Source organism: Dermacentor albipictus, chromosome 5 (assembly GCF_038994185.2).
Source record: "Dermacentor albipictus isolate Rhodes 1998 colony chromosome 5, USDA_Dalb.pri_finalv2, whole genome shotgun sequence".
Classification (NCBI taxonomy): domain Eukaryota; kingdom Metazoa; phylum Arthropoda; class Arachnida; order Ixodida; family Ixodidae; genus Dermacentor; species Dermacentor albipictus.
The window spans coordinates 147,873,910-147,888,733 of NC_091825.1; positions in this window are offsets into that span (position 1 = coordinate 147,873,910).

Sequence of the window (14,824 nt, forward strand, 5' to 3'; positions counted from 1 at the left end):
TCTCTTCAAAGCGCTGCTTTTTGCATACATCGCTCCCCACGCACGTACTGACGCCGATTTACGCGATAATTAAACGTATAGGCGCAGATTAATTTTACCGAAAAAATGAAAAAACGGTAAGGCTATAGCCCAGGAAAATATATCGCCTCAGCCAGGCCCAGAAAGTTCTCTTCAAAGCGCTGCTTTTCGCATACATCGCTCCCCACGCACGTACTGACGCCGATTTACGCGATAATTAAACGTATAGGCGCAGATTAATTTTACCGAAAAATTGAAAAAACGGTAAGGCTATAGCCCAGGAAAATATATCGCCTCAGCCAGGCCCAGAAAGTTCTCTTCAAAGCGCTGCTTTTCGCATACATCGCTCCCCACGCACGTACTGACGCCGATTTACGCGATAATTAAACGTATAGGCGCAGATTAATTTTACCGAAAAATTGAAAAAACGGTAAGGCTATATAGCCCAGGAAAATATATCGCCTCAGCCAGGCCCAGAAAGTTCTCTTCAAAGCGCTGCTTTTCGCATACATCGCTCCCCACGCACGTACTGACGCCGATTTACGCGATATCTGAGCATGTAAGCGCAGATTAATTTTACCGAAAAATTGAAAAAACGGTAAGGCTATAGCCCAGGAAAATATATCGCCTCAGCCAGGCGCAGAAAGTTCTCTTCAAAGCGCTGCTTTTCGCATACATCGCTCCCCACGCACGTACTGACGCCGATTTACGCGATAATTAAACGTATAGGCGCAGATTAATTTTACCGAAAAAGTGAAAAAACGGTAAGGCTATAGCCCAGGAAAATATATCGCCTCAGCCAGGCCCAGAAAGTTCTCTTCAAAGCGCTGCTTTTCGCATACTTCGCTCCCCACGCACGTACTGACGCCGATTTACGCGATATCTGAGCATGTAAGCGCAGATTAATTTTACCGAAAAATTGAAAAAACGGTAAGGCTATAGCCCAGGAAAATATATCGCCTCAGCCAGGCCCAGAAAGTTCTCTTCAAAGCGCTGCTTTTCGCATACATCGCTCCCCACGCACGTACTGACGCCGATTTACGCGATAATTAAACGTATAGGCGCAGATTAATTTTACCGAAAAATTGAAAAAACGGTAAGGCTATAGCCCAGGAAAATATATCGCCTCAGCCAGGCCCAGAAAGTTCTCTTCAAAGCGCTGCTTTTCGCATACATCGCTCCCCACGCACCTACTGACGCCGATTTACGCGATAATTAAACGTATAAGCGCAGATTAATTTTACCGAAAAAGTGAAAAAACGGTAAGGCTATAGCCCTGGAAAATATATCGCCTCAGCCAGGCCCAGAAAGTTCTCTTCAAAGCGCTGCTTTTCGCATACATCGCTCCCCACGCACGTACTGGCGCCGATTTACGCGATAATTAAACGTATAGGCGCAGATTAATTTTACCGAAAAATTGAAAAAACGGTAAGGCTATAGTCCAGGAAAATATATCGCCTCAGCCAGGCCCAGAAAGTTCTCTTCAAAGCGCTGCTTTTCGCATACATCGCTCCCCACGCACGTACTGACGCCGATTTACGCGATAATTAAACGTATAGGCGCAGATTAATTTTACCGAAAAAATGAAAAAACTGTAAGGCTATAGCCCAGGAAAATATATCGCCTCAGCAAGGCCCAGAAAGTTCTCTTCAAAGCGCTGCTTTTCGCATACATCGCTCCCCACGCACGTACTGACGCCGATTTACGCGATAATTAAACGTATAGGCGCAGATTAATTTTACCGAAAAAATGAAAAAACTGTAAGGCTATAGCCCAGGAAAATATATCGCCTCAGCCAGGCCCAGAAAGTTCTCTTCAAAGCGCTGCTTTTCGCATACATCGCTCCCCACGCACGTACTGACGCCGATTTACGCGATAATTAAACGTATAGGCGCAGATTAATTTTACCGAAAAATTGAAAAAACGGTAAGGCTATAGCCCAGGAAAATATATCGCCTCAGCCAGGCCCAGAAAGTTCTCTTCAAAGCGCTGCTTTTCGCATACATCGCTCCCCACGCACGTACTGACGCCGATTTACGCGATATCTGAGCATGTAAGCGCAGATTAATTTTACCGAAAAAATGAAAAAAAACGGTAAGGCTATAGCCCAGGAAAATATATCGCCTCAGCCAGGCCCAGAAAGTTCTCTTCAAAGCGCTGCTTTTCTCATACATCGCTCCCCACGCACGTACTGACGCCGATTTACGCGATAATTAAACGTATAGGCGCAGATTAATTTTACCGAAAAATTGAAAAAAACGGCAAGGCTATATATAGCCCAGGAAAATATATCGCCTCAGCCAGGCCCAAAAAGTTCTCTTCAAAGCGCTGCTTTTCGCATACATCGCTCCCCACGCACGTACTGACGCCGATTTACGCGATAATTAAACGTATAGGCGCAGATTAATTTTACCGAAAAATTGAAAAAAACGGCAAGGCTATATATAGCCCAGGAAAATATATCGCCTCAGCCAGGCCCAGAAAGTTCTCTTCAAAGCGCTGCTTTTCGCATACATCGCTCCCCACGCACGTACTGACGCCGATTTACGCGATAATTAAACGTATAGGCGCAGATTAATTTTACCGAAAAATTGAAAAAAACGGCAAGGCTATATATAGCCCAGGAAAATATATCGCCTCAGCCAGGCCCAGAAAGTTCTCTTCAAAGCGCTGCTTTTCGCATACATCGCTCCCCACGCACGTACTGACGCCGATTTACGCGATAATTAAACGTATAGGCGCAGATTAATTTTACCGAAAAATTGAAAAAAACGGCAAGGCTATATATAGCCCAGGAAAATATATCGCCTCAGCCAGGCCCAGAAAGTTCTCTTCAAAGCGCTGCTTTTCGCATACATCGCTCCCCACGCACGTACTGACGCCGATTTACGCGATAATTAAACGTATAGGCGCAGATTAATTTTACCGAAAAAATGAAAAAACGGTAAGGCTATAGCCCAGGAAAATATATCGCCTCAGCCAGGCCCAGAAAGTTCTCTTCAAAGCGCTGCTTTTTGGATAGATCGCTCCACACGCACGTACTGACGCCGATTTACGGGATAATTAAACGTATAGGCGCAGATTAATTTTACCGAAAAATTGAAAAAACGGTAAGGCTATAGCCCAGGAAAATATATCGCCTCAGCCAGGCCCAAAAAGTTCTCTTCAAAGCGCTGCTTTTTGCATACATCGCTCCCCACGCACGTACTGACGCCGATTTACGCGATATCTGAGCATGTAAGCGCAGATTAATTTTATCGAAAAAATGAAAAAACGGTAAGGCTATAGCCCAAGAAAATATATCGCCTCAGCCAGGCCCAGAAAGTTCTCTTCAAAGCGCTGCTTTTCGCATACATCGCTCCCCACGCACGTACTGACGCCGATTTACGCGATAATTAAACGTATAGGCGCAGATTAATTTTACCGAAAAATTGAAAAAACGGTAAGGCTATAGCCCAGGAAAATATATCGCCTCAGCCAGGCCCAGAAAGTTCTCTTCAAAGCGCTGCTTTTTGCATACATCGCTCCCCACGCACGTACTGACGCCGATTTACGCGATAATTAAACGTATAGGCGCAGATTAATTTTACCGAAAAATTGAAAAAACGGTAAGGCTATAGCCCAGGAAAATATATCGCCTCAGCCAGGCCCAGAAAGTTCTCTTCAAAGCGCTGCTTTTCGCATACATCGCTCCCCACGCACGTACTGACGCCGATTTACGCGATATCTGAGCATGTAAGCGCAGATTAATTTTACCGAAAAAATGAAAAAACGGTAAGGCTATAGCCCAGGAAAATATATCGCCTCAGCCAGGCCCAGAAAGTTCTCTTCAAAGCGCTGCTTTTTGCATACATCGCTCCCCACGCACGTACTGACGCCGATTTACGCGATAATTAAACGTATAGGCGCAGATTAATTTTACCGAAAAAATTAAAAAACGGTAAGGCTATAGCCCAGGAAAATATATCGCCTCAGCCAGGCCCAAAAAGTTCTCTTCAAAGCGCTGCTTTTTGCATACATCGCTCCCCACGCACGTACTGACGCCGATTTACGCGATATCTGAGCATGTAAGCGTAGATTAATTTTATCGAAAAAATGAAAAAACGGTAAGGCTATAGCCCAGGAAAATATATCGCCTCAGCCAGGCCCAGAAAGTTCTCTTCAAAGCGCTGCTTTTCGCATACATCGCTCCCCACGCACGTACTGACGCCGATTTACGCGATAATTAAACGTATAGGCGCAGATTAATTTTACCGAAAAATTGAAAAAACGGTAAGGCTATAGCCCAGGAAAATATATCGCCTCAGCCAGGCCCAGAAAGTTCTCTTCAAAGCGCTGCTTTTCGCATACATCGCTCCCCACGCACGTACTGACCCCGATTTACGCGATAATTAAACGTATAGGCGCAGATTAATTTTACCGAAAAAATGACAAAACGGTAAGGCTATAGCCCAGGAAAATATATCGCCTCAGCCAGGCCCAGAAAGTTCTCTTCAAAGCGCTGCTTTTCGCATACATCGCTCCCCACGCACGTACTGACGCCGATTTACGCGATAATTAAACGTATAGGCGCAGATTAATTTTACCGAAAAAATGAAAAAACGGTAAGGCTAAGTTCTCTTCAAAGCGCTGCTTTTCGCATACATCGCTCCCCACGCACGTACTGACGCCGATTTACGCGATAATTAAACGTATAGGCGCAGATTAATTTTACCGAAAAATTGAAAAAACGGTAAGGCTATAGCCCAGGAAAATATATCGCCTCAGCCAGGCCCAGGAAAATATATCGCCTCAGCCAGGCCCAGAAAGTTCTCTTCAAAGCGCTGCTTTTTGCATACATCGCTCCCCACGCACGTACTGACGCCGATTTAGGCGATAATTAAACGTATAGGCGCAGATTAATTTTACCGAAAAAATGAAAAAACTGTAAGGCTATAGCCCAGGAAAATATATCGCCTCAGCCAGGCCCAGAAAGTTCTCTTCAAAGCGCTGCTTTTCGCATACATCGCTCCCCACGCACGTACTGACGCCGATTTACGCGATAATTAAACGTATAGGCGCAGATTAATTTTACCGAAAAAATGAAAAAACGGTAAGGCTATAGCCCAGGAAAATATATCGCCTCAGCCAGGCCCAGAAAGTTCTCTTCAAAGCGCTGCTTTTCGCATACATCGCTCCCCACGCACGTACTGACGCCGATTTACGCGATAATTAAACGTATAGGCGCAGATTAATTTTACCGAAAAAATGAAAAAACGGTAAGGCTATAGCCCAGGAAAATATATCGCCTCAGCCAGGCCCAGAAAGTTCTCTTCAAAGCGCTGCTTTTCGCATACATCGCTCCCCACGCACGTACTGACGCCGATTTACGCGATAATTAAACGTATAGGCGCAGATTAATTTTACCGAAAAAGTGAAAAAACGGTAAGGCTATAGCCCAGGAAAATATATCGCCTCAGCCAGGCCCAGAAAGTTCTCTTCAAAGCGCTGCTTTTCGCATACATCGCTCCCCACGCACGTACTGACGCCGATTTACGCGATAATTAAACGTATAGGCGCAGATTAATTTTACCGAAAAAATGAAAAAACGGTAAGGCTATAGCCCAGGAAAATATATCGCCTCAGCCAGGCCCAGAAAGTTCTCTTCAAAGCGCTGCTTTTTGCATACATCGCTCCCCACGCACGTACTGACCCCGATTTACGCGATAATTAAACGTATAGGCGCAGATTATTTTACCGAAAAAATGAAAAAACGGTAAGGCTATAGCCCAGGAAAATATATCGCCTCAGCCAGGACCAGAAAGTTCTCTTCAAAGCGCTGCTTTTTGCATACATCGCTCCCCACGCACGTACTGACCCCGATTTACGCGATAATTAAACGTATAGGCGCAGATTAATTTTACCGAAAAAATGAAAAAACAGTAAGGCTATAGCCCAGGAAAATATATCGCCTCAGCCAGGCCCAGAAAGTTCTCTTCAAAGCGCTGCTTTTCGCATACATCGCTCCCCACGCACGTACTGACCCCGATTCACGCGATAATTAAACGTATAGGCGCAGATTAATTTTACCGAAAAAATGAAAAAACGGTAAGGCTATAGCCCAGGAAAATATATCGCCTCAGCCAGGCCCAGAAAGTTCTCTTCAAAGCGCTGCTTTTCGCATACTTCGCTCCCCACGCACGTACTGACGCCGATTTACGCGATATCTGAGCATGTAAGCGCAGATTAATTTTACCGAAAAATTGAAAAAACGGTAAGGCTATAGCCCAGGAAAATATATCGCCTCAGCCAGGCCCAGAAAGTTCTCTTCAAAGCGCTGCTTTTTGCATACATCGCTCCCCACGCACGTACTGACCCCGATTTACGCGATAATTAAACGTATAGGCGCAGATTAATTTTACCGAAAAAATGAAAAAACGGTAAGGCTATAGCCCAGGAAAATATATCGCCTCAGCCAGGCCCAGAAAGTTCTCTTCAAAGCGCTGCTTTTTGCATACATCGCTCCCCACGCACGTACTGACGCCGATTTACGCGATAATTAAACGTATAGGCGCAGATTAATTTTACCGAAAAAATGAAAAAACGGTAAGGCTATAGCCCAGGAAAATATATCGCCTCAGCCAGGCCCAAAAAGTTCTCTTCAAAGCGCTGCTTTTCGCATACATTGCTCCCCACGCACGTACTGACGCCGATTTACGCGATATCTGAGCATGTAAGCGCAGATTAATTTTACCGAAAAATTGAAAAAACGGTAAGGCTATAGCCCAGGAAAATATATCGCCTCAGCCAGGCCCAGAAAGTTCTCTTCAAAGCGCTGCTTTTTGCATACATCGCTCCCCACGCACGTACTGACCCCGATTTACGCGATAATTAAACGTATAGGCGCAGATTATTTTACCGAAAAATTGAAAAAACGGTAAGGCTATAGCCCAGGAAAATATATCGCCTCAGCCAGGCCCAGAAAGTTCTCTTCAAAGCGCTGCTTTTCGCATACATCGCTCCCCACGCACGTACTGACGCCGATTTACGCGATAATTAAACGTATAGGCGCAGATTAATTTTACCGAAAAAATGAAAAAACGGTAAGGCTATAGCCCAGGAAAATATATCGCCTCAGCCAGGCCCAAAAAGTTCTCTTCAAAGCGCTGCTTTTTGCATACATCGCTCCCCACGCACGTACTGACGCCGATTTACGCGATAATTAAACGTATAGGCGCAGATTAATTTTACCGAAAAAATGAAAAAACGGTAAGGCTATAGCCCAGGAAAATATATCGCCTCAGCCAGGCCCAGAAAGTTCTCTTCAAAGCGCTGCTTTTCGCATACATCGCTCCCCACGCACGTACTGACGCCGATTTACGCGATAATTAAACGTATAGGCGCAGATTAATTTTACCGAAAAATTGAAAAAACGGTAAGGCTATAGCCCAGGAAAATATTTCGCCTCAGCCAGGCCCAGAAAGTTCTCTTCAAAGCGCTGCTTTTCGCATACATCGCTCCCCACGCACGTACTGACGCCGATTTACGCGATAATTAAACGTATAGGCGCAGATTAATTTTACCGAAAAATTGAAAAAACGGTAAGGCTATAGCCCAGGAAAATATATCGCCTCAGCCAGGCCCAGAAAGTTCTCTTCAAAGCGCTGCTTTTCGCATACATCGCTCCCCACGCACGTACTGACGCCGATTTACGCGATATCTGAGCATGTAAGCGCAGATTAATTTTACCGAAAAATTGAAAAAACGGTAAGGCTATAGCCCAGGAAAATATATCGCCTCAGCCAGGCGCAGAAAGTTCTCTTCAAAGCGCTGCTTTTCGCATACTTCGCTCCCCACGCACGTACTGACGCCGATTTACGCGATATCTGAGCATGTAAGCGCAGATTAATTTTACCGAAAAATTGAAAAAACGGTAAGGCTATAGCCCAGGAAAATATATCGCCTCAGCCAGGCCCAGAAAGTTCTCTTCAAAGCGCTGCTTTTCGCATACTTCGCTCCCCACGCACGTACTGACGCCGATTTACGCGATATCTGAGCATGTAAGCGCAGATTAATTTTACCGAAAAATTGAAAAAACGGTAAGGCTATAGCCCAGGAAAATATATCGCCTCAGCCAGGCCCAGAAAGTTCTCTTCAAAGCGCTGCTTTTCGCATACATCGCTCCCCACGCACGTACTGACGCCGATTTACGCGATAATTAAACGTATAGGCGCAGATTAATTTTACCGAAAAATTGAAAAAACGGTAAGGCTATAGCCCAGGAAAATATATCGCCTCAGCCAGGCCCAGAAAGTTCTCTTCAAAGCGCTGCTTTTCGCATACATCGCTCCCCACGCACCTACTGACGCCGATTTACGCGATAATTAAACGTATAAGCGCAGATTAATTTTACCGAAAAAGTGAAAAAACGGTAAGGCTATAGCCCTGGAAAATATATCGCCTCAGCCAGGCCCAGAAAGTTCTCTTCAAAGCGCTGCTTTTCGCATACATCGCTCCCCACGCACGTACTGGCGCCGATTTACGCGATAATTAAACGTATAGGCGCAGATTAATTTTACCGAAAAATTGAAAAAACGGTAAGGCTATAGTCCAGGAAAATATATCGCCTCAGCCAGGCCCAGAAAGTTCTCTTCAAAGCGCTGCTTTTCGCATACATCGCTCCCCACGCACGTACTGACGCCGATTTACGCGATAATTAAACGTATAGGCGCAGATTAATTTTACCGAAAAAATGAAAAAACTGTAAGGCTATAGCCCAGGAAAATATATCGCCTCAGCAAGGCCCAGAAAGTTCTCTTCAAAGCGCTGCTTTTCGCATACATCGCTCCCCACGCACGTACTGACGCCGATTTACGCGATAATTAAACGTATAGGCGCAGATTAATTTTACCGAAAAAATGAAAAAACTGTAAGGCTATAGCCCAGGAAAATATATCGCCTCAGCCAGGCCCAGAAAGTTCTCTTCAAAGCGCTGCTTTTCGCATACATCGCTCCCCACGCACGTACTGACGCCGATTTACGCGATAATTAAACGTATAGGCGCAGATTAATTTTACCGAAAAATTGAAAAAACGGTAAGGCTATAGCCCAGGAAAATATATCGCCTCAGCCAGGCCCAGAAAGTTCTCTTCAAAGCGCTGCTTTTCGCATACATCGCTCCCCACGCACGTACTGACGCCGATTTACGCGATAATTAAACGTATAGGCGCAGATTAATTTTACCGAAAAAATGAAAAAACGGTAAGGCTATAGCCCAGGAAAATATATCGCCTCAGCCAGGCCCAGAAAGTTCTCTTCAAAGCGCTGCTTTTCGCATACATCGCTCCCCACGCACGTACTGACGCCGATTTACGCGATAATTAAACGTATAGGCGCAGATTAATTTTACCGAAAAAATGAAAAAACGGTAAGGCTATAGCCCAGGAAAATATATCGCCTCAGCCAGGCCCAGAAAGTTCTCTTCAAAGCGCTGCTTTTCGCATACATCGCTCCCCACGCACGTACTGACGCCGATTTACGCGATAATTAAACGTATAGGCGCAGATTAATTTTACCGAAAAAATGAAAAAACGGTAAGGCTATAGCCCAGGAAAATATATCGCCTCAGCCAGGCCCAGAAAGTTCTCTTCAAAGCGCTGCTTTTCGCATACATCGCTCCCCACGCACGTACTGACGCCGATTTACGCGATAATTAAACGTATAGGCGCAGATTAATTTTACCGAAAAATTGAAAAAACGGTAAGGCTATAGCCCAGGAAAATATATCGCCTCAGCCAGGCCCAGAAAGTTCTCTTCAAAGCGCTGCTTTTCGCATACATCGCTCCCCACGCACGTACTGACGCCGATTTACGCGATAATTAAACGTATAGGCGCAGATTAATTTTACCGAAAAAATGAAAAAACGGTAAGGCTATAGCCCAGGAAAATATATCGCCTCAGCCAGGCCCAGAAAGTTCTCTTCAAAGCGCTGCTTTTCGCATACATCGCTCCCCACGCACGTACTGACGCCGATTTACGCGATAATTAAACGTATAGGCGCAGATTAATTTTACCGAAAAATTGAAAAAACGGTAAGGCTATAGCCCAGGAAAATATATCGCCTCAGCCAGGCCCAAAAATTTCTCTTCAAAGCGCTGCTTTTTGCATACATCGCTCCCCACGCACGTGCTTATGCTGATTTACGCAATGAATAAACGGACATGCGCAGATTTCATTTCGCGAAACGAAAGGTGAGCCTTTAGCCCAACATACTTTCGGCCCAGCCAAGTCTAATCCCCTCTTCGAAATGCGGTGGTTCGGCGTTTGAATTACTTTCCATGCGGATGCGCGTGCTGACACCGATTAACGCGATGAATAAGCGGACATGCGCAAAGAGGCTTTTGTGGGGGAAATTGAAACCAAAGCTTGTTACAATGATGGGCGCAGCCAGGCCCACTAATTTCTTTGCATAGTGATGGTTCGGCGCATACTTCGCAATCGATGTTATTGTATGTACTGACAAAGATTTACGCAATAAGTGAAGTAATATACGCTGATGGCCTTCCGAAGAAAGAAAGAGAGACTGTGCTCGTTAAAATAATAGACTAGTTATTGCAACATCCCCTTTTTTGTATTCGTTTTAGTTTGCGTTTATCGTTTTCAAATAAGAGTTTACTTTAGCTAGCTCCTGCCGCCCGATTCTTGGCCTATCGGGTGCGAGCCATGGTAGACGTTCACATAATAATAATAATAATAATAATAATAATAATAATAATAATAATAATAATAATAATAATAATAATAATAATAATGACAACAATAATCAAATGTCGCCGCAGCCATGTCTGCTCTCCTCTGGAAGCCGACGGCTAGATGAATTCATCACTATCCGTGCTATCGCCTCTGCTGACGTCAATTCACGCGCTGATTAACGTGCATGCATGCGCAAATTGGATTTCGCATGAAAAATGATCAGCCTGTTAGAATGTGCGTGAAGCGAGGCCCATTCACTTCTCTGGAAAACGCTAGCGCGCGTCTTGCTTGGGCGTGTTCGTGATTTTCCTATCTTGCAACCACTTCTATAAAAAAAAAAAGGTCCACCAAATGTCGACGCTAGGGAAGACAAGGTCGACGTGCATTGGTACGTGCAATGCGATACGAATAAGATATGCAATGATTGAATAACATTTAAAGAAATCACGCGCCACTCCACTGCTGTGAAGGTGAATTGCCAGCGAAGGTGTTTAACACACGACATTGACACAAAATTTGATTCATCTTGAGTGGTGAAAGACACATGCACAGATTCGTTTATTTTGATCGGCGGGGCACGGACACATACACATATCCTGATCGGCGGCACACGAACGCACACATGCATTTTCTTGATAGCTGTGCCTTATTCGGCGGCCTTAGTAGGACCATATTCGTATCATTCGCTTCATTCTATGCAAAAGCTTGTACGTCTCATCACTTGGATATGCACTTATTGTCTGATCGGAGGTCATCGTGACCATAGGTACGCAAGCACATTCTCGTATAACCTCTGTCATTAAATGCATTTCTATGTCCACCCAACGAGAAATTTGTCCGTCACGTAAGACAATGAATGCCTGATACCCCCTTACGTAATGGTTGATACCCCGGTAAGCAAACAAAAAAGTTATTTTCCTGACAGTGAGGAAGAAGAAGAAGCCGACTAGTGCGGTTGTGCAAACATCGGCTCCCGCTTCGATCAATGATTTTGCGCCACATTCTTGTGCCAGCCCTGAGAACCTGGTGTCGATAGACGCGTCGTATCACAAGGACTACGTGGATGCCCATTTTTTGCCGGTGGGTCCATTTTTCGCCTCTTTGCAAACTGTTTTCTGCGTGCCACGTAGAAAAGGTGCCAGCCCCTAACTCGCGCTGTAGGGTTAGGCCTCACGCGCACGACGGAGTGTAGGCATGGCCTCCGGCTTAGCTGTTGAAGGCATGGAGATCACCGCGGAGGAAGATATCGGATGGATGACAGCCATCACTCGCCGAAGGAGACGCGCATTAGCCGCTGGCGGGAAATCCGTGGCTATAAAGGATACCAACCATGGCGAGAAAGGTAGTCGTCGCACGGCCACCTCGCAGAACGTGCTTAAGCGCGTCGCTACCGCCCCTAGGATCCCGATGCTACCGAGGGATCACATCAAGATAATTGTCCGCCCACGTGGCGGCCTCGACATTGAAAAGTTCAGCCTGGTACATCTCTCCAGAGCGCTGGCCATGGCGGCAGCCTTAGCGCCGGAAGACGCGACGGAGGACGCGTACTGTCCGAACGGCTGTCAAAACATTTTGGTGGTATCGACTCCGCGGGAAGAAAACGCGAGAGCTTACGCCAAGGTACGCAAGATCCATACGAGGGATGGACCCTTCGAAGTGGCGGCCTACACCGCAGCAGGAGAAGATACATGCAAGGGTGTTCGCGGTATCGACCTGGACATTAGCGACCCGGAACTGAAAACCCTTTTCGTCAATCACCGAAATCCGGGCCTCGTCGAGGTACGTCGGATCAAGCAAACTACAACGGTGGTGGTACTTTTTGAAGGACAAAGAGTGCCAAACCACGTTATTTGAGGTAACGTACTCATGCCCTGTAATCTCTACCGCCGACAGATAGATGTGTGCTACGGCTGTGGTGAAATCGGACATAGATCCGACGTGTGTCCCAATCCGGCAAGTGTTAGAAAGTGTAGGGGCTGTGGAATCACTTCCCCACCTGAAGATCATCACTGTTATCCCAAGTGCGCCATTTGCGGTGGCGCACACCCAACTGGGGACCGAAAATGAAGTCGAAGGCGCCAACGACAGCAAGCACGATATTCACAGGTGGCCGACGACATTGAAGACAGCGACGATTCCCAGCGCAAAGGTCTTACGCTTGGGGTCGACCCGCAACCCCGAGGACCTGGGGCAAGATCGAGGTCCCGTTCACAGTCGACCCCAAGAGTAATCTGGGCAGATCGAGTCAAGAACGGAGGCCTTGGGAAACCAGCACAACCGCCAAGGGCAAGGTCTAGGAGTACTAATGGTAGGGCACAGCCGGAACGTGAGTCAAATCCCCGAATATTGGCATTAGAATCAGAAAATCGGAAATTAAGGCAAGCACTGTCTGAACTCAGGGAGGCTTTCAAATCCTTTAAAGAAGGGTCCGAAACACCCCGTAGTCAGATGGAGACAACGGCTCCAAAACCCTTGGCCGGCAAACCTAAACGTAAAGCCCACCACCCTGTTCCCATTAGCGAAACAGAGGAGGAAGATTTAGAAACCTCTGAGGCAGAGGAGATGGGAGACTGAGGCACCCCCAAACACAAAAAAAGTCAGAAAAGCCGCAAGGTTAGCAACAATAGACAGGACTCTGGCGAAAATATGGAGCTCATCACTAATCTAGATGCTCGAGTGGGTCGACTAGAAAGGCCCAAAGTTAAGGCAAAGGCAAGCGCAGCGGCTGCATCGGCAGTCCACGGAGGCACAAACGGTAGCCCGAGCGTGGACTCCAGGGGTTCGGGTAGTCAATCAGTGGTATCACAATGGCTTCAAACGACAACAATAACATTAAAATATGGCAGTGGAATTGTGCGAGTTTCCGAAGGCGCAAGGCTCCCCTGCAGCAGCTCATTAGATCGGCCAAAGTTAAGCCGCACGTTATTCTCTTACAGGAAACACTAGCTAAGGAGGATATTTCTCTACCGGGTTACAACTCCGAAATCTTGACCATTCCAGGGGGTCGGGGAATAGCGACTTTGGTTCGAAAGGGTACCTCCTATGAAACTCACGAGGTTCCCCAAGTACAAGGTTGGTGTAGAAGCACAAATGATCGAACTCATCCTGAAGAACAAAAAAGCAGCTAACGTGTATATAGCTAAGGTTTATAGCTCTCCGCAAGATAGGAAAAGGGATTTTAAGACCCTCTTGGGCCGCATTTCTAGTAAGGCAGATACAGCCCCACTCGTAGTGGCTGGGGACTTCAACGCTCCCAACAAAGAATGGGACTATGGTCATCAGAGCGTCAAGGGTACTAATTTAGCAACCAGGGCAAGTGAATTAAAATTTGCTCTTATTAAAGATGCTAACTTCCCCACGAAAACTGGTACCTCCACTACCAGAGATACAACCCCGGATCTAACATTGCTTCGGGGAATTGAAGGCTCGTGGGACAATCTGCAGGAGAATTCAGGAAGTGATCATTACATAACTGAAGTCCTCTTACAGACGCAACCACCACCACTAAGGAAATATGAGTACATTGACTGGGATCTCTTTCGTAAGTTGCGTAAGGAAACCAGCATAGATGAGGAATCTTATGAGGAGCTTTTAGATCAACTAAAGGCAACGATTAAGAAAGCTACTAAAGCAGTCTCAACAGAAATCGAAATCCCAAAAATGGACTCCAAGCTAGCTCACATGCTGGAAGCGAAAAATTCCCTTCTAACCAGATCGAAGAGTCACAGACTTAATAGAAGACTTAGAGCCAAGATCGCCCAAGTTAATCGTGATATCGAAACATATGCGGCTCAACTTTCACGTCAACAATGGGACGAAACTTGCCCAGAAACAGACGAAAGATTGCGCAGAGGAGGCAAATGGAATCTGTTGAAGAGCCTACTTAATGACAAGCTCTCCAGAGGTACTACAAACCTCGTCATAAACAGACTCGTCAATAAACATAACTATAGGGCGCACAGCAAGAGAGGTCGCAAACGACCTCGCACACATGTACCTGCCACTTAAAAAAGAATTTGAAAACAAAGAAGAAATAAGCGAACCTTACTCCGGAATATCGCAACCGGACTTGGAC